General features: G+C 40.0%; 1 protein-coding gene across 7 annotated transcripts in view; it reads left to right on the forward strand.

Moving 5' to 3' along the window:
* Window positions 1-413: 413 nt before the first annotated feature.
* The window catches only part of RXFP1 (relaxin family peptide receptor 1), an 88,149-nt gene continuing 68,554 nt past the window's right edge, over window positions 414-20,008 (forward strand). For 3 of the 7 annotated variants that reach the window (XM_039541275.1, XM_039541277.1, XM_039541276.1), the window contains exon 1: window positions 1,985-2,438. The gene's annotated coding sequence lies outside the window, so the exon portion shown is untranslated. Of the gene's footprint in view, window positions 451-1,984; window positions 2,439-20,008 lie in introns of those variants that run through there. The other 4 variants (XM_039541280.1, XM_039541281.1, XM_039541274.1 and 1 more) reach the window with 3 other exon arrangements.

The raw sequence follows: 20,008 nt of genomic DNA on the forward strand, positions 1-20,008 counted from the left end.
CTACCATCTGACACTTTGTTATTAAATCTCCATTATTTCTTAAAAGATAAATTGGGATAGAACTGGTGTGTGTTTGCATGCACCATGAGCATGCAAACACTCCCTTTTATTCTCTGAAGTTCACAATGTCTATATTTTTCAATGTCACTGTAGCTTGTTTACTGAAATGTAATTTCTAAAAGAGACTGGGTGTTTCTTGGGATTGGGGATGTGATATAAAGCTTTAGATATGTCAATATTTGTTACTATCATACCTTTTTCGTGGCCTAGCTAAAATTAGTTTTTTGTCTCAGTATTGTTCCCAGGGAACAGGTGTCCCCATCAAAAATAATGTTAATTGGCACCTGCTTAGCAGTCCTCAGAAAAGTGGCTAACTGGCAAGTAGGCATGAGACAAAAGTACTCTTTCAATCAGAGAGATGGTCTCCTCAGGGAAAGGTTCAGATACAAGGTAGTGTGGGAAACTTATGCTGAAAATATCTGGGTTGTACTTGCTTTGTGGATAAATAATATTGCTCTTTTGCTGAAAGGCAGTAGATTTGGGGTCTTTGTAGTGGGTCAGTTTCCTGGGAGGCAAAAAATAGGTGACCAACTCAGTGTATTTTGTAGTTTAATTTATTTACTTCCAAAATGTACACAAATCCTGTATACTTTGGACAAAGGTGGCCAGAACAACAGCATGTAGTGTATGTCTCACATTCTCTGCTCACTGTCTGTTCTAGTATCCTTCCACCTATCCTCCCACACTGGAAGCCCTTCTGCCCAAAATCAGTAACCCTGGAACATGCAGCCTGGGTGTTAACCTGCCTTTTGTGCAGCTCTTTGATGCAAGTGTAACTATACTCAGTTTGCAAGGGGACCGGCTCTTCTGCTAGTCCCCAACCAGACAAGACTGTGTAACCCATCCAGTCCCACTAATGACAGTCTGGTTGCTGCATCTGGCCCTTATGTGATTCTGTGCATAAGACCTTCTCTGTGTTAACTCTGTTGGGAGTTTCATATTGGGTATGTAGGGACCAAGAATTTATAATATGCATTTTATTAATACAATTGCCATAGCAATAATGTGGACTTCACTCTGCAACATGATCAGTATTTTTCACGTTCTCTAAATTCACATTCACACACACACACAATTTCTCACAATTGCCTTTCCTTTCTCATATCTGGCGGTGCAACAGCTGGCAAGTTACCAGTTATATTCCAGGGCTCCCTGAGGTGTATCAGCTCTGAAATTTTTTGAAACTGGAAAATATGAAAGTCTTTCTTATTCAGTTTTCTGGGCTTTGGGGGGTGAGAATGAACCCTGGAATCCCCCCTCCAGTTCCCCTCAACCAGCTAACAGATGTTAAAATAAAATTTGCCTGCCAAAAGGTGTTTGCTATCACATTTTAGAACCACACCTTTTTTTTCCCCTAGTGTAAGCAGGTATATGAGATAGAGGAACAAGATGGTGTTTAGAGTGAATAGCACTACTGAAACAAACTAAGTCTACTGATAAGGTTTAGTGCTTCAAGACTGATGGAGGAGGCTAAAGGGGTTTGGGACTCTTGTAATGGATGTTGTTATGGGCAGTAGCACAAGAGACGTGAAATAAGGAAAAAGCAATTACTGTAGCAGGAAAATACATTCTAGGAGCTGTGGCAATGTTAATTCCTCTGTAAAAAAAAAAAAAAAAAAAGTTTGAATGGGGCTGTTTTCTTCACCCTTCCAGGTAATTTAGTTTAGCATTGGTAAAGATGCAAAAGCAGTATTTAATTATATTAATATAAATAAATATTCATTTTAGTAAATTATGTTGTTTTATAGGAAATAAATTCTGTTTATATTACTATACTTTAGCTAATCATTGACTTCCTAATAGGAGATTTGTTTTTATACATATTACTTCCCCTTACCAGAAAAAACCTCTAACCTTTTATCCAAGATGTAACAAATGTTTAATTTAGAAGGGATTAATTTAAATGAGACCATTTTCCTTTAATACTCTCCCAATAACAAAATTAAAAACTCCCTAGTTCCATTGATGATTATCTAGAGCACTGATTATTCTGTGTAATGGCTCTGATCAGGGCAAATATCTGTCAGTGCACACACCCCAGCCTTAGTCTATCACAGGACACAGAAACAAGATCCTTAGTGTAAACAAGAAGAGACTGTATGTTCTCTGAAACTTTTCCCCCTAACACTGCTTGGGGGAGAGAGAGAGTGGCAGAGAGAGAGACTGCAAGGAGAGTAAGTGAGGGAGCAAAGAAAGGGAAGGAACCTTGCTTTGTATTCTGCTGAAGGTTGCAGTCAGAAATAGAACATACAGCAATCACTGTGGTTTGAGTGCTATTTAGGAGACAATATATGCTCACTTTTACTAACTCGACTGCTGTGTGAGAGAAATGACATCTTGCTGCTGGTTCTACATATTCTTTATTTTTGGAACAAATTGTAAGTACACCTAACATTTTCATATTATTTAGTACTTTGCAAAACAGATATGTGATAAACTTCAATAACAGATTTTTAAAATAAATATGCATGATTCTGCATTTTAGTTTAACAATCCTTTGTGACAGCTCATGTTCTTTGATGGATTTCTGGCATTATAATATACCGTAATTTACTATCAGTCTAGCTAGCTGCAAACAGGGCTAGAATTGTATTAAATGTTTTTGCACTTATTCTTTTGATGGTTTATATTAACAGGAATTAGACAGAATGAAATTCAAAAATAAGTGGCAATGTTTAAGTATTGAAGGAAGGGGTTGTGTTTGTAATGAATATCTCCAGTGGTACGTCTTTACTTGCTTTAAATACTTAATGGAGACTCCTGTAACATAAAGGTTAATTTCAGAAGTTCAATGTAATCAATATTTTAGATATCTTTAGTTTCTTAGCTTGATGTAACTACACTGTGTTGGCACTGAACATTTGTATTATTGTTTGAAAGGCAAATTTTTGTTTAGACATCCATAATTCTCACTCATCATATTCAACACATTGTTGACAGGCTTCCATTAAAGATCAAAATGGATTTTAATTTCAGTGTTTCCTTGAAATGCTAATAATTTTTATCATGGTTTTTAAGCTGACCTTCTGTGATCTCTGTGTCACACTTTGTTTTTAATGGCTGCTTTTTCATTTCATTTGAATATTCTATTTTAAACTGCTACACACCCACTGGGGCAAAGCTGCCCCCATAGAATTACAACTTTTATGTGACCTTATTCATGTCTTTAGAAGTAATTGAAAATAGAAAAAGTTTTCTTAGGGACATTAGACTATTTTATAAATCCAAAGGGTGTGTGTGAGCCCTCTGAATTAACAACTGGTTCTCTCCTTGCCATAGGAAAACACTGTAAAACCGGAAGCAAGAATGTGTACTGTACTATTTGGAATATGTTTTTCTATTTATTGATCAATATATTAGATTTTCTTCTTAGTTTCTCCATTCCTTAATAAATACACATTTCTTATATAAAATTGTAACTATTGAAGTCTATAGTCACTGAAACTAAATTAAATATTTTGTAAACAAAATGATTTAGCAAAATGCTTGACTTACTAAAATGTCATAATCACGTAGAGTTAGATTCTGCCACCTTCGCTTATATTTAGCTGTGCTTTACTCCTCATGTTGTTCCATTTAAATCAATCCTTTCTGCAAATAGTGTGATTACTTAGGGGTAAGATACTACTCAATATGCTAAGCTCCCATTGACTTCAGTGGCAGTTTAAGGTATGTAAGAAATGAATTGCAATATAGACATTGTGTGATATCATTCCTGGGGTTATATAGCCCAGGGATCTAATGCCCATTGATGTCAATGGAAAAACTCCTGTTGCCTGAAGCTTGCTTTGGATCAAGCCCTAACAGACTACTTGCTTGGCCTTCACCTTTGTCCCGTTAGCCAGTGTCACCGGTGAAGATCCATATAGCACCTGTGATTGGCACAACTTTTGCAAACCAGCTAGTCAGGCCTGATATTCTTCATTTGAGATCAGAGTTTTCATTCTTCTAGATGGACTGTCTTCCATGGTTGACAAGCCCCACCTGCCCAGAAAGAGGTATGTGGAGGTGACGTGACATACCCAAGGCCATCCAGTAGTTCAGTGGTACAGCTAGAAGTAGAACCCAGGTCTCCTAAGTCACCAGTCAAACACCTGTTTCCACTGGACAATGCCACCTTTTGTCAGGCCCTTACAGATTATATCATCATAATACGTGACCTGTAGTTATGCAAGAAATTCAGTATTGGTCTCGTGTGATATCATTCCTGGAGTGATACAGACCATAATTGTACATAACATGTGATCTTAACTAGTCTTTGAGGAATGTATGATTTAATAAAGTCTTATTATATTGTCAGTCACCCAATAAATTTAAAGATTAAAAAATAAAATAGACTTCAAATTATTGTTCCACATTATTGTTTTAAGTTCAAAACAGCAAGGAAGAAATTAAAAAATATATACCCAAGACATGTCTATGCAAATTATTGTTTAAATCATTTCTACTATCAGTTAAAATACATTTACTTCTAAAGTGAAAATTTTCTAATTCATATTGCAATACATCAAAACTTACAGCTATACCAGTGCAAATCAGGACAGTCTATATGATTACAAGTCTTATAGTAGTATAATTAGCCTTTGTATATTTTGACATATGATGTTGACAATTGATATTTTAACAGTTTTAAAGCTTTAACTTTTTGAATCTGAATGTCTGCTGTCATTAAAAATTTCTGACCCACCCCCATAATTTCCTGTAACTGAAAATTTAAATCAATAAATATCTAAAAAAAAATCAATATCCATCAAAATTATATAAAAAATAGAATTCTCTCAAGCCTAACTATAATGTCAATTAACTTGAGGCATTTATTGACTCACAATAGGTAACATATGAAAAGTTGTTATAGCCATGTTGGTCCCAGGATATTAGCGAGACAAGGTGGATGAGGTAATATCTCTGACTGGACCAACTTCTGTTGGTGAGAGAGACCAGCTTCAATGTTGGTCCATTAAAAGATATTACCTCACCCACCTTGTCTTTTTAATGTGTATAATAGTAACATAATTTTGGTTACAAGGAAGATCATATGGTCTATCTAAGTTTATTAATTCACCTATATTGTTTTGGTCCTCTGTAGTGTTTTTCCCCTCTAAGTGTCTACAATTTTAATATACTCCCCCCACCACACACACACACAGACAGTTGCAGCCTCTGTCTCTGCCTTCAGTACTGTTTTGCACATGAATTACTCTCTGTATAATTAAATTTCTCCCAATTTTATTTTAACTTTCAGTATTTTCTTAATTGTACTTTGTTCAATTAGAGTCTGTTCAGTCACTATCTGGACCACCAGAAAGTAAAAGTGCAGGTATCCAGGAGTTTGTTTTGGGGTTGTTATGTTTTTAAAGACCTCTCCCAGGCCCAGATCCTCTGGTGTTTCTTAAAAAGCCCCAAGAAGCATTAATCCTGCTAAAATCACTATTGGCTGACCTGTCCAAATTGTTATCTACCAGACAGATAATGGCATACACATACGCAATTCTGTTCACTGTGCTACCTCCCTCTCCTCCTTTAAATCCTTCCTTAAGACTCACTTTTTTTATTAGATTTCCATTACAGACCTCCACTCCCTCTTGAGAGTCTTTGACAAGTTAGAGTCTCAAACTATTAGTATATCGACTATCAAAAAAAAGAGGAACTATAGTAGCTCAAAAGAAGGAGAAAATGAGTTATCTTTTACTGTTGTTGTAACCCTGGTTCTTTCCATGCACTCTCTACCCCTTCCTTCACTTTGTCATTCCTGTTACTATTCTATGTCTAACGGCTATTCCTCTCAGTCCCCTCTATTCCTTTCTCTCCCCCTCCCCATCCCCCATTCTCATCTTATTGTTTTTCCTCTTTTCTTTCTATTCCTTTTTTTCCTTTCTTCCCCCTACTAAACAAGAAGGAAAACTTATTTTAGCATTACCTGAAACTTGTCCGCATTTCTTTGTACCTCTGTTTTTTTTAAGACCAGGTTCCTTTATATCAAAGGTGCTGCTCATTTAGTCAGAGGTGCAACTATAACAAGTACCCTTCCCAAGACATCTGGAGGTGTAAAAGTTCATAAGCTTTGCCAGTGTCACTCATCTGTTTTAACTAATTTTTTACAAATGTCAGACCTCTCCTGGATTCATAAATATTTCCACTGGCCTAAAATGGGAAAGCTGGAAAAATCATTGTATAGAATATTTTTTGTTAGCTTCTCGTGGCTTTCATTTAACCTGAAATAGTTTTCTTCTTTGTGTCACCAGTAGATTCAAATCAAGAATGAATCCCAGCTTTGCTGAGTTATTGTTACATTATCATTTCCCTATTGCTAATTAATGCACGTTATCAAGATCTTGAAAGTTTAAACAATGGCAAATCAAAGCACTTGAGAAGCTGCTTTATGTGTGTGAATATATTCCTGCCGGTGTGCCTGAAACAGTGTTCTAGGTTAGGCTGGTAGTGCTGACTGTTATTTAGGTTGTCCAATACTTCCCATTAGAAGATCCTGTTTCCAGCTGCTCTTTGCCAGACTTTAACTATTTGGACTGAAATTTTCCATGCCAGGTGTCTGCCTCAGGCTGGATTTTTGGAAATTTTTCAGCCAAAATGGTTCAACTGTTTCCGAGAATGAGGATCAGGGAAAATGTTGTTTTGTCCATGCTAAATTCTGGTGATCTTTTCTTTGAACTGCCATGCATTATAGAAGGGATTTGAAATTTTGCAGGGGCTGGCCTTTGTGTCAGGAATGTGACTTTTGTTGTCCCTATGAAAATTCACCCAAATTTGACCACATTCTAAGCCTTTAAAAAATTCTCTGAAGAATTTTGTCCTCACTGAGCATGCTTGAGCCTTTCACAACTCCCAGTGCTGTGTATGCACCATCCCCACAAAGTTACAGCACGTGTTCCATCTTCTCACAGCTCCTGGCAGTGAGTTAGCTACATATACAGCCATCTCCACAGAGTGACTGGGGATGGGTGAAACCAAACCAGGCACTGGTACAGAGAGCCTGTCTGTCCTCTGCTCTCAATGACCCCCATACCCCACTGGTACCCAGGCAGCATGGAGGAGGAAGAGGAAGCCATCTGACTGGAGTACATAGTGTACAAAAGCCAGACCAGGTGGGAGGAACGGAGTAGATTGGGACAAGGTGTCTGGTGAGACTGGGACTGGGAAAGAGGAGGAGAGAAACTGGACTGGGATTGGATGGGAAGGAAAGATTGGAAGTGGGAGGAAGGGAAGGTTTGAAGTAGGTGTCCCTTGTTTAGACTTAATTCTAATCATTATCCCAAAAAAACCTCTGGTAGTAATTTACACTCGCTGCTGCAGACTTGATATTGAGCTCAAACCCGTGTAAATCAGAAGTAACTGAAAGCAAAGGTAGCAAAACATTTCATTAGAAATTCTGTTTCATAAGGCAGAGATAATTGAGCATGTTTTAAAGCAAAAGAAATTATCCAACATTATTTTAAGCTTCTTTGCATTATTCTTTCATCTGTATCCTTTATTCTGAGTTTTTGTTACACATTGAGCCAAATCCTGCTTCTATGGAAGTTAGTGGCAAAATTTCCCTTTAGGAAGCAGGACCATTGTACTACATACTGGGGCTTTGCCAAAATAAGATAGGCATCAGATCTCTGACGAGGTGCCATGTGTCCACTTTAAACTGCGTTGCTTGCAGTCTCTGGCCAAAGAGCTGATGTGTCTGGCCATGGACCAAGGAGAATGGTATGGATCCAGCATACAGATGGATTAATTAGAGACCAAATTACCTGTAGTAGAGTTGATAACTAAGTCAAAGTAATGTTATTGTGTGAGAGAGAGACTTTATTTTGCACACGACCATTGATATTTGCTGGACTGGTGAAAATTGTCCTTCCCAAATTGAAGTATTAGTGAGCAGTGAGAAAAAGGAAGTGCATCTAATTAAAAATGCATTCTAAGGCGCAACACAAAAGTAACTATGGGGCAAACACCATATTTATCTGCAATATATGTGAAGGCAATTACAACACAATGCAAAGATTTCCCACATAGGAGGTACAGCGACAGCATTCAATAAAAGCAACCATTCACTTTCAGTACAAATTGCAAAGAAATACCAAATCAAAATACATATGCTTATGGACATACAGCTGGAGGACTATGCTCTGATGCAGAAATAGTTGTTTTTGAGCCACTTTATAAATATGCAAAACAAGGTTCTACAACAGATAGGTTTGTGACACTGGAAAAAAATGAACAAAGGTGAATTTCATGTTGGAGCTTCTAGTGAATATGCTCAAGAATATTTATAAATAGTAAAAGCAAAGAGCTGTAGGAAAAGGAGTTTGAAGTATCGGTATGTCTAATTCAAGTACTACCCATTACTGAAACAAAACCTGACATTCAAATGAGTACAAGATTACTCAGTGTTTCAGATGAAGAGAGCATAATACTAGATAGATGGCCCACAGAAACAGCCCAGGCACCACCAAATAATAAAACATATTGGTACTATAGAGGTGAAATTGTTACATATAATGGGATTCTGAACAAAGGACACCTTGTCATAATACTACACAATATGAGATCAGAAATTCTAAGCATAATTCACAGTGCTCGTATGGACGTTGGGAAGGGCCTAAAGTCGAAGAACAGCCCAGGATGTAGGAGAAGCCAGTCATGCAGGAAAGTGCAGGGACAAAACATCTAAAAGATATGAAGATTTAGTGCATCCCCAGAGACTATAGTGGTGGTACTCCTGTAGAGATCATTAAAACAGCTTCCCTGGTGCAACCTGTTACAACTACCTACCTTAATCCTGAGATAATGCCACTGCTGATGTAGCTGCCCCATTGGAGCAGGGGTGGATCAAGCCCAGTAAATGGACAACACTAGAGTCCCCTCCTGTACTTTCCCTGGTCCATTTATACTAGTATTGTCAAATTCACAAATTATTTTCTTTTTTGCTATTCTGGGTTCCAGAATTTATTTTCAACTGAATCGCCTAGTGCATTTTTAAAGGCAATAAGCAGGAAGAGATTACTCTAATTGCAACTCCATAGACATAGTCATTAAAGTTAATAAATGAAGCTCCAATGTTAGAAGGGCCATTTATTAAACCACTAGCTGAACAAAAAGATCCAGCACACTTTCACTGCTAAAACAGCCATAAATTAAAGTTTATAAAGGTAAATATCTTTGGACAGTTTATTTGGAAATATATAGAGTTGACTCTATCCTGTCTTTCATCAAAGAGCATGCAGGGAGTTACTTTCCTTTCAAATTATGTTTTTGGTTTCTTTGAATAGTTGTTTTAAGCAAAGAGTGTTGGATCTTTTTGTTCCTTTACTAAACCAACAAGTCTGTGACTCCTTGAAAAGATTGTTGCCTGGTCTTGTTCAGTGGAAAGAAGCAGAGTTCTCTAGAGGAGATCAAATGTGTAGATGTAGATATATGTGAAAGACTGAACTAAATGACATTCACCACCAACTGTTACTGCTATGAATAGACAGATCCACCCCCTATAGGAAAATTTATTCTTATTTAGCCCTTTTTTGTCCACATGGATTTTGTGACTTTCAGAAACCTCTGTGACATTTTCCGCTTCAGACCCTATGTGGCGGGGGGAACCTGGAGCCATCAGCCACTGCAGGCAATGAGGGGACCCCAGAGCTCTGAGCCACTGGAGCTGTGGCAAGGGCCCTGGAGCATGCTGGACACCCTCCCACACAGTGGGGGCGGGCTCTCCCTCCCCCCCCCTCCCTTTGGCTTCAGTCAGCCCTCCCTTCCATTATTTTTAGTAGAAGTCATGGACAGGTCACAGGTTTCCATGAATTTTTATTTCCTGTGACCTGTCCGTGACTTTTACTGAAAATAACAGTGACAAAATCTTAACCTTACTCATAAGCATGAATTTGTTTGATTATTTATAGTCAAGGCTACGTTTATGTCACAGAAGTCACGGAATCAGTGATTTCCAGAGACCTCCATGACATTCTCTGCTTCAGCCCCAGGGGCTGTGGGACTCTGGAGCTGGCAGCCAGCAGGGCCCTGGCAGGGTTCCAGAGACAGGCAACAGCAGCGACTGGTGCCCCCTGCAAGATTCCAGCGACAGGTGACAGACTCCTGAGGGGGCCCTCCTCAGGGTTCTAGCAACAGGCAACAGCCTTGTGGGGGACGCCTCTGGCAAGCCGCTGGGGGTGTCCCATTTTCTCCTTAGGAAATATGGTCACCCTGCAGCTCCCGCCGCGGGCAGAGGGGGGAACCCCGCAGCTCCTAGCCACCATGGTGGCAGGAGAAACCATGGAGACGCAGTAGCAAAAGTCACAGACAGGTCACAGCTTCCATGAATTTTTGTTTATTGCCCGTGATCTGTCCGTGACCTTTACTAAAAATAACCATGACAAAATCTTAGTCTTATTTATAGTTGATCAACAGCTGATCAACAACCATTGCTGGAAAAATATCTAATTTGTGACTAGGACACAAGAAGAAGAACAGTTAATCCTTATCTGCACATTTTATTTATGAAGTGTTCATAACAAGTGCTCCTTCAAATTATTAGGAGTCCGGTGGCACCTTAAAGACTAACAGATTTATTGGGGCATAAGCTTTTGTGGGTAAAATACCCCACTTCAGATGCATCTTTTTTTCACTCCATGCATCGGAAGAAATGGGTTTTTTTTACCCAGGAAATCTTATGCCCAAATAAATCTGTTAGTCTTTAAGGTGCCACTGGACTCCTCATTGTTTTTCTAATTACAGATTTAACACAGCTACCCCTCTGGTACTTGGCTTCAAATTATTGATTTTCAGAGTTTGCTATTCAAGCTGGGTGATTGGCCACTAAGGGTACGTCTACACTTACCTGCCGGTTCGATGCGGAGAGTTCGACTTTTTGGAGTTCGAACTATCGCGTCTGATCTAGACGCGATAGTTCGAACTCCGGAAGCGCCGCGGTCGACTCCGGTACTCCACCTCGGCAGAAGGAGTTGGCGGAGTCGACGGGGGAGCCGCGGAGTTCGACCCCGCCGCGTCTGGACGGGTGAGTAGGTCGAACTAGGGTACTTCGAATTCAGCTACGCTATTCACGTAGCTGAATTTGCGTACCCTAATTCGAACCCCCTTCTTAGTGTAGACCAGGCCTAAATTACGTGGTTTCTGTTTCCTGAAGAATGGAGGAAGAGTGCCTGAAGAGAGTACTGGGACACTGACTCATCTACACTACAATAAAAGGTGCAACTGTAGCTCAAGTAGGCATAGCTCTAGCAGGCAGGGCTAAAAAAGGAAGTGAAGACCCAACAGCATGGACGGTGGTGTGGGTTAGCAACACAACTATGTATCTGGGGTCCTGGACAGGCTTGCACAACCTTACCTGTGTCTTCACTGTTATCATTAGCCATGCTAGCTAGGATTAATACTAGCATGGGTATACTTCACCCGAGCTGCAATCACACTTTCAACTGCAGTGTAGACATACTCTAATAGAGAAGTCAATGCCCCAGTGATCTCTTCAGGCACTCTTCCAGTTTGTAATCTTTAGGTTTTTCACCAGGGACAGAAACATATACCCTGGCTAGTGTGGCTAAAGATAGCCGTGAAAACACGGCAACACAGATTCTAGTGCAGGTTGCACAAGACTCTCCAGAACCCCAGGCAAATATTCACCTTGCTAGCCCATGTTGCAGCCCATGCTGCTGTGTCTTCGCTTCTGTTTTTAGGCATGCTAGCTAGATTAACGCTAGTATGGGTGTGCCTACATGAGCTACAATCACACCTTCCATTGCAGTGCAGACATACCATGAGATAGAATGGGGAAGCACTTTTGGGAGAGGCACACCGTAAAAATGACCTGTGGAGTATTTCCTGTCCTCTTGTACAAGAAAGAGCACTATATTTGTCTATATATGTCAACCTCATTGGCCTTTACAACATCCTCTGGCAAGGAGTTTCACAGACTGACTGCATTGGGTGAAGAAATACTTCCTTTTGTTTGTTTTAAACCTGATGCTTATTAATTTCATTTGGTGACCCCTAGTTCTTGTGTTATGAGAAGTAGTAAATAACGCTTCCTTATTTACTTTTTCCACACCAGGCATGATTTTATAGACTTCTATCTTATCCCCCCTTAGTCATCTCTTTTCCAAGTTGAAAAGTCCCAGTCTTATTAATCTCTCCTCATATGGCAGCCGTTCCATACCCCTAATCATTTTTGTTGCTCTTTTCTGAACCTTTTCCAATTCCAATATATCTTTTTTGAGCTGGGGCGACCACATCTGCATGCAGTATTCAAGATGTGGGTGTACCATGGATTAATATAGAGGCAATATGATATTTTCTATCATCATCTATCCCTTTCCCAACATTCTGATTGCTTTTTTGACTGCTGCTGCACATTGAGTGGATGTTTTCAGAGAACTATCCATGACTCCAAGATTTCTTTCTTGAGTGGTAACAGTTAATTTAGACCCCATCATTTTATATGTTTAATTGGGATTATGTTTTCCAATGTGCATTACTGTGCATTTATCAACACTGAATATGCCATTTTGTTGCCCAGTCACCCAGTTTTGAGAGAGCCTTTTGTAGCTCTTCACAGTCTGCCTGGGACTTAACTATCTTGAGCAGTTTTGTATCATCTGCAAATTTTGCCACCTCACTGTCTACCCCTTTTTCCAGATCAGTTATGAATATATTGAATAGAACTGGTCCCAGTACAGACCCCTGGGGAACACCACTATTTACCTCTCTCCATTCTGAAAACCATGTTGACTCTTCCCCAACAAATTGTTAATCTATGTGTCTGACAGTTTTGTTCTTTACTATAATTTCAATCAGTTTGTCTGGTACTGAAGTCAGGCTAACCGGCCTGTAATTGCTGGGATCACCTCTGGAGCCCCTTTTTAAAAATTGGTGTACATCAGCTGTCCTCCAGTCATTTGGTACAGAAGCTGATTTAAATGATAGGTTACAGACTACAATTAGTAGTCGTGCAATTTCACATTTGAGTTCCTTCAGAACTCTTGCGTGAATACCATCTGGTCCTGGTGACTTATTACTATGTAGTTTATCAATTTGTTCCAAAACCTCCTCTAATGACACATCAATCTGTGACAGTTTCCCCCCCCCCCTCCCCATTTGTCACTTAAAAAGAATGGTTCAGGTTTGGGAATCTCCTTCACATCCTCAGCCATGAAGACCAATGCAAAGAATTCATTTCGTTTCTCCTCAATGGCCTTATTGTCCTTGAGTGTTCTTTTAGCATCTTGATCGTCCAGTGGCCCCACTGGTTGATTAGCAGGCTTCCTGCTTAAAAAAAAAAATCCTATTACTTTTTGAATCTTTGGCTGTTTTTCAAATTATTTTTTGGCCTTCCTAATTATATTTTTACATTTCATTTCCCAGGGTTTATGCTCCATTCAATTTTCCTCACTAGGATTTAACTTCCACTTTTTAAAGGATGCCTTTTTGCTTCTCACTGCTTCTTCTACTTTGTTGTTTAGCCATGGTAGCACATTTTTTGTTCTCTTACTATGCTTTTTAATTTGGGGTATGCATTTAAGTTGAGCCTCTATTATGATGTCTTTAAAAAGTTTCCATGCAGCTTGCAGGGATTTCACTTTGACACTTTAACTTTTAAATTCTATTAAACTAACCTCCTCATTTTTGTGTAGTTCCCCTTTCTGAAATTAAATGCTGCAGTGTTGGGCTGCTGTAGTGTTTTCCCCACCACAAGGATGTTAAATTTAATTATATTATAGTCACTATTACCAAACAGTCCAGCTATATTCACCTCTTGGACCACATCCTGTGCTCCACTTAGGACTAAATCAAGAATTACCTCTCCTCTTATGGGTTCCAGGACTGACTGCTCCAAGAAGCAGTCATGGGTTACCTAGGGAGGTGGTGGAATCTCTTTCCTTAGAAGTTTTTAAGGTCAGGCTTAACAAAGCCCTGGCTGGGATGATTTAGTTGGGAATTGGTCCTGCTTTGAGCAGGGGGTTAGACTAGATGACCTCCTGAGGTCCCTTCCAACCGTGATATTCTATGATTCTACATGTACCTTTCCACGTAAAAGGAGTAAACCTTTTGTGACTCTAACTCACACCTCAACCTTATTGGCAAAGGACTGTCCCTGTTCCTGGCAAAAAAATTGTCAGTGGAAGTGAATTTTTTCATTTACATAAAAAAATAAAAAGTTCAGTTTATTAAATAGTTTTTTTAAAAATTCAAAGAAAACCCAAAAATGATTTTAATTGTGGTGAAAATTTCCATCTAGTCAAGAAAACAAATATCTGTCAACAAAGCCTTTTAGTATAAAATTTTCAACCAGCTTGTCACACCTCAATTACATAGTGTCAGAAAAAAGCAAATATCAAGCAAACGTTGCTAAAAATATGGTACACGTCTTACTGCACATCCTAAAATTGTATTGCTACCTCTGGGAAACATTCATTTAAAGCAACAGCAAAGGGTTTAACTAGTAGAGTAGAAAGTCAGCTATTAAAAAATATTACAGAAATTCTTTTCCCAAAGGAAGAGATGAAGTTAAAATGAATATTGGCCAAGAACATTTTGGTTTAAAAATAATTTTAATAGTTTAAGATAATGACATTCTGTTTGAACAAATCAGTACATTGTTGGGAAGACAAAGTTTATTAAATACAAGGACTATGCCAAGGCTTGAGAGACACCTCTTCTGAATGCAAAGGTTAGTATCCTGGCACATTTTTAATACAGTGAACATAGTTTTTTGTTCATTTGAGGAATTCAAAGTCTTAATAGTTCAATCGTAGAGACTTTGCAGATGGGAAGTTACTGGTGTTCCATATTTAACTTTTAAGCTAGTCTGTTGCTTAGGTTTTTGTTTAACAATGTCCAGTATTTGTATAACTTATTACTAATAAGAATCAATTGTATAATATGGCATCACTTACACATGTGGGTGCCTATATTTGGAGTTTCACTCAATAAAAAAATACATAGTTGTGCTTATTTCAATGCATAAAGCTATATACATGTGATAACTTCAGATAAATGCACTTATTGGGCCCGATTCTGACCCCACTTATATTATTGTAAATCAGGAATAACTTCACTGAAGTCAATAGAGCTAACCTACTGTAAAATGGGTGAATTCAGAATCAGGCCTATCTTGCTGATTATGTCCAATCAACACATATCACATGTATTTTTAAATGTGCTACAATGCAGCTATTAAAATAAATCCAACCTGTGCATTTTTATTTGTTTCATGTCACATGTTCAATTTGAAAAGAGCAGTTAAAGAACTTCATTACCTGTAAATGATGATGTAACTGTGTAATTAAGCAATCAAACATATACAAGATGTGAATTATAGCTTCAGTAATTCACAGCTAGTGTCTTGTCTGGAACAAATCTAAAACCCAAGCAGGACCTATGCTGCCTGTCCTGAATTACTGTATCTCAGTTTAAACAGCAGATCAGAGCTATTCACTATCCAAATCACCAGCTGGTCTCAACTGCATAAACCTGACACTAGAGCTGTGTGAACTATTTACACCAAAAAAAATTTTAACCTTTTTTTTTCTGTTCCCATGTTGTCTGAACAGATCATGCTGTCCAGGTTTATTGGTCAAAAATTTTCAGTTAATTGGTTTTTTACTCTTCTGTGAACTGCCCACAAACTCTTCATTTTGAGTATTGCTTTGGGTATTGGATGTTTTTAATTGGAAGGCTAAGCTGTTATGATTAGACATAAAAGTAACTGTGACAGGGTTTTATCTGAGCCTTTACTGGACCTGGACCCTGACCCTGCCTCAGTTTCCCCACCCGGCAGACTCTCTTGCTGCCCCCCGGTGATTCTCCAGCTCCTGGCATTTCTATCCTCTGCTCTTGGATGCACAGATTCTCATGCTTCCGACTCTTCATAGGGCATCAACTATTACAACATGAATTTGTTTTGAAATTTGAATGATTTGTGAATAATTTGTTGCACTATTTGCTCAGGTCTTGTTGTTTAATCTTAGGAACTGGGAGATACCTTTTTCAGCACTGTAATGAATAATGGCCTCTCACCTCAAAAATTCCGCAGTCGATCACTGACGAGCCTGTCATCAGGAAAGTATTGCAGGCTGTTGCAAGGTCACAACAGTCCCTTGAATCCCTTGTATGTTCAACAGCTATTGCCACTTGTACTTACAGTTTTGAAAAAGCTGTTATGGCTTTTCCAGTACCACCACCCTGCTTCTCTCTTCATTCATCTGATAGCTCATGTTTTTGAGAAAAGCCCCTTTATGGAACTAGCAGCTGGGTTTTCTCAAGCCTCTGCACTTTCAAAAGGGCTTCCACTTTCAAAAGCCAGACTGCTAGTCGCTCCAGTTTGGAAGAAAGAACAGGATCTGCTGGCTTTCAGCCCAATACCAATAAGATTTGAGATTCATTTTGAATTCATTCATTCGTGTTCAATGAGGTTGAGCTTTATTTGTTAAAAATAGAAGAATTAAAAACCTTTTCCCTACTACTTTGTTGTTTCTTTATATGAGTATAATAATGTGCTTGAAGCTGATGTACTATTGAATACCAAGCAGTGAATCATACTGTTTTGATTAATTTCATTTCTCAGGACTCTTGGCATTTAGTCAGCATGTGCTGCTTTTGTAGTCTATATTTGAATTCATATTCATTTGCTTTAGAGAAATGACAAAAAGCCATGTGAATTTACCACCACTCTAGAGCATTAGAAAAAGAAGATGGAAGTAACAAAACCAAACAGGAAACATCTCCATAACCTTACTTTGACATAGAGCACTAGGCTGCAAGCAGAATAAAGCCCAAGTAATGTCTTGCAAAAGTAATGCAAGAGTTGCATCTTTTTAGTTCAACAGTTAAACATATTCTCTTAGCTTTCTCAGGTACATCCTGCCCATATGCATTCTCTCATTTCATTTTCTCCTCTTTAAATGGGAGTAATACAAATAGGAGCTTGGGAAGGTGTGGCAAGAACAGTCTTGCACCCCAGGGATTTTGAATCCATTGCAACAAGAGCAAAAGCTAGGGCATCTTTGCCGCAGGAAGCAAACCAAGCAACTAGCTATCTCTGAATAAGAAAAGCACAAGCTGCCTCCTCTCTGTCCCTGTGCTAGATTTGCCCCATCATCCAGAGTTCAGCAGGAAAAAGGTTAGCTGTCTCCCTCCATCCAGCTAGAGCAGTGGTTCTCAACCTGTGGCCCAATCAGCACACAGCTGCGGCCCATGTGACAGCCTCAGGGCCATACAGGTTGTATTGGATGCAGCCCACATAACACATTGTGGGCCACATATACAGCCCACAATGATAAACAGGTTGAGAACCACTGAGCTAGAAGAAGCACAAATGCAAGAAGCCTGGGAACCAAGCAGGAAGAACTAGAAGTCCTGGCAGTCGAGGAACTATGATGTGATTGGAATAACAGAGACTTGGTGGGATAACTCACGTGACTGGAGTACTGTCATGGATGGATATAAACTGTTCAGGAAGGACAGATTGGGCAGAAAAGGTGGGGGAGTTGCAATGTATGTAAGAGAGCAGTATGGCTGCTCAGGGATCTGGTATGAAAATGCAGAAAAACCAAGAGTCTCTGGATTAAGTTTAGAAGTGTGAGCAACAAGGAGGATGTCATGGTGGGAGTCTGCTATAGACCACCAGACCAGGGGGATGAGGTAGACGAGGCTTTCTTCCAGGAACTAGCAGAAGTTACTAGATCGCAGACCCTGGTTCTCATGGGAGACTTTAATCACCCTGATATCTGCTGGGAGAGCAATACACAGGTGCACAGACAATCCAGGAAGTTTTTGGAAAGTGTAGGGGACAATTTCCTGGTGCAAGTGCTGGAGAAACCAACTAGGGGCAGAGCTCTTCTTGACCTGCTGCTCATAAACAGGGAAGAATTAGTAGGGGAAGCAAAAGTGGATGGGAACCTGGAAGGCAGTGACCATGAGATGGTCAAGTTTAGGATCCTGACACAAGGAAGAAAGGAGAGCAGCAGAATACGGACTGTGGACTTCAGAAAAGCAGACTTTGACTCTCTCAGGGAACTGATGGGCAGGATCCCCTGGGAAAATAGGAGAGCTGGCTGTATTTCAAAGAATCCTTATTGAGGTTGCAAGAACAAACCATCCCAATGTGTAGAAAGAATAGTAAATATGGCAGGCAACCAGCTTGGCTTAACAGTGAAATCCTTGCTGATCTAAAACACAAAAAAGAAGCTTACAAGAAGTAGAAGCTTGGACAAATGACCAGGGAGGAGCATAAAAATATTGCTCAGGTATGCAGGAGTGAAATCAGGAAGGCCAAATCACACTTGGAGTTACAGCTAGCAAGAGATGTTAAGAGTAACCAGAAGAGTTTCTTCAGGTATGTTAGCAACAAGAAGAAAGTGAGGGAATGTGTGGGCCCATTACTGAATGAGGGAGGCAACCTAGTGACAGAGGATGTGGAAAAAAGCTAATGTACTCAATGCTTTTTTTGCCTCTATCTTCGCTAGCAAGGTCAGCTCCCAGACTGCTGCACTGGGCAGCACAGCATGGGAGGAGATGACCAGCCCTCTCTGGAGAAAGAAGTGGTTCAAGACTATTTAGAAAAGCTGGACGAGCACAAGTCCTTGGGGCCAGATGCACTGCATCCGAGGGTGCTAAAGGAGTTGGTGGATGTGATTGCAGAGTCATTGAAAATTCATGGTGATCGGGGGAGGTCCCGGATGACTGGAAAAAGCCTAATGTAGTGCCCATCTTTAAAAAAGGGAAGAAGAAGGATCTGGGGAACTACAGGCCAGTCAGCCTCACCTCAGTCCCTGGAAAAGTCATGGAGCAGGTCCTCAGGGAATCAATTCTGAAGCTCTTAGAGGAGAGGAAAGTGATCAGGAACAGTCAGCATGGATTCACCAAGGGCAAGTCATGCCTGACTAACCTAATTGCTTCTATGATAAGATAACTGGCTCTGTGGATGAGAGGAAAGCGGTGGACATGTTATTCCTTGACTTTAGCAAAGCTTTTGAAACAGTCTCCCACAGTATTCTGGCCGGCAAGTTAAAGTATGGGCTGGATGAATGGACTATAAGGTGGATAGAAAGTTGGGCTCAACAGGTAGCGATCAATGGCTCCATGTCTAATTGGCAGCTAATATCAAGTGGAGTGCCCCAAGGGTCGGTCCTGGAGCTGGTTTTGTTCAATATCTTCATTAATGATCTGGAGATGGCGTGGACTGCACTCTAAGCAAGTTTGCAGATGACACTAAACTGGGAGGAGTGGTAGATATGCTGGAGGGTAGGGATAGGATACAGAGGGACCTAGACAAATTAGAGGATTGGGCCAAAAGAAATCTGATGAGGTTCAACAAGGACAAGTGCAGAGACCTGCACTGAGGACGGAAGATTCCCATGCACTGCTACAGACTAGTGACCGAGTGGCTAGGCATCAGTTCTGCCGAAAAGGACCTAGGCGTTACAGAGGACGAGAAGCTAGATATGAGTCAACGGTGTTCCCTTGTTGCCAAGAAGGCTAACGGCATTTTGGGCTGTATAACTAGGGGCATTGCCAGCAGATCGAGGGACGTGATCATTCCCCTCTATTCGACATTGGTGAGGCCTCATCTGGAGTACTGTGTCCAGTTTTGGGCCCCACACTACAAGAAGGATGTGAGATAATTGGAAAGAGTCCAGTGGAGGGCAACAAAAATGATTAGGGAGCTGGAGTACCTGACTTATGAGGAGCAGCTGAGGGAACTGGGATTGTTTAGTCTGCAGAAGAGAAGAATGAGGGAGGATTTGATAGCTGCTTTCAACTACATGAAAGGGGGTTCCAAAAAGGATGGATCTAGACTGTTCTCAGTGGTAGCAGGTGACAGAAGAAGGACTAATGGTCTCAAGTTGCAGTGGGGGAGGTTTAGGTTGGATATTAGAAAAATCTCTTTCACTAAGAGGGTGGTGAAGCACTGGAATGGGTTGCCTAGGGAGGTGGTGGAATC

This window comes from Mauremys reevesii, linkage group 5 (genome assembly GCF_016161935.1).
Source record: "Mauremys reevesii isolate NIE-2019 linkage group 5, ASM1616193v1, whole genome shotgun sequence".
NCBI lineage: Eukaryota > Metazoa > Chordata > Testudines > Geoemydidae > Mauremys > Mauremys reevesii.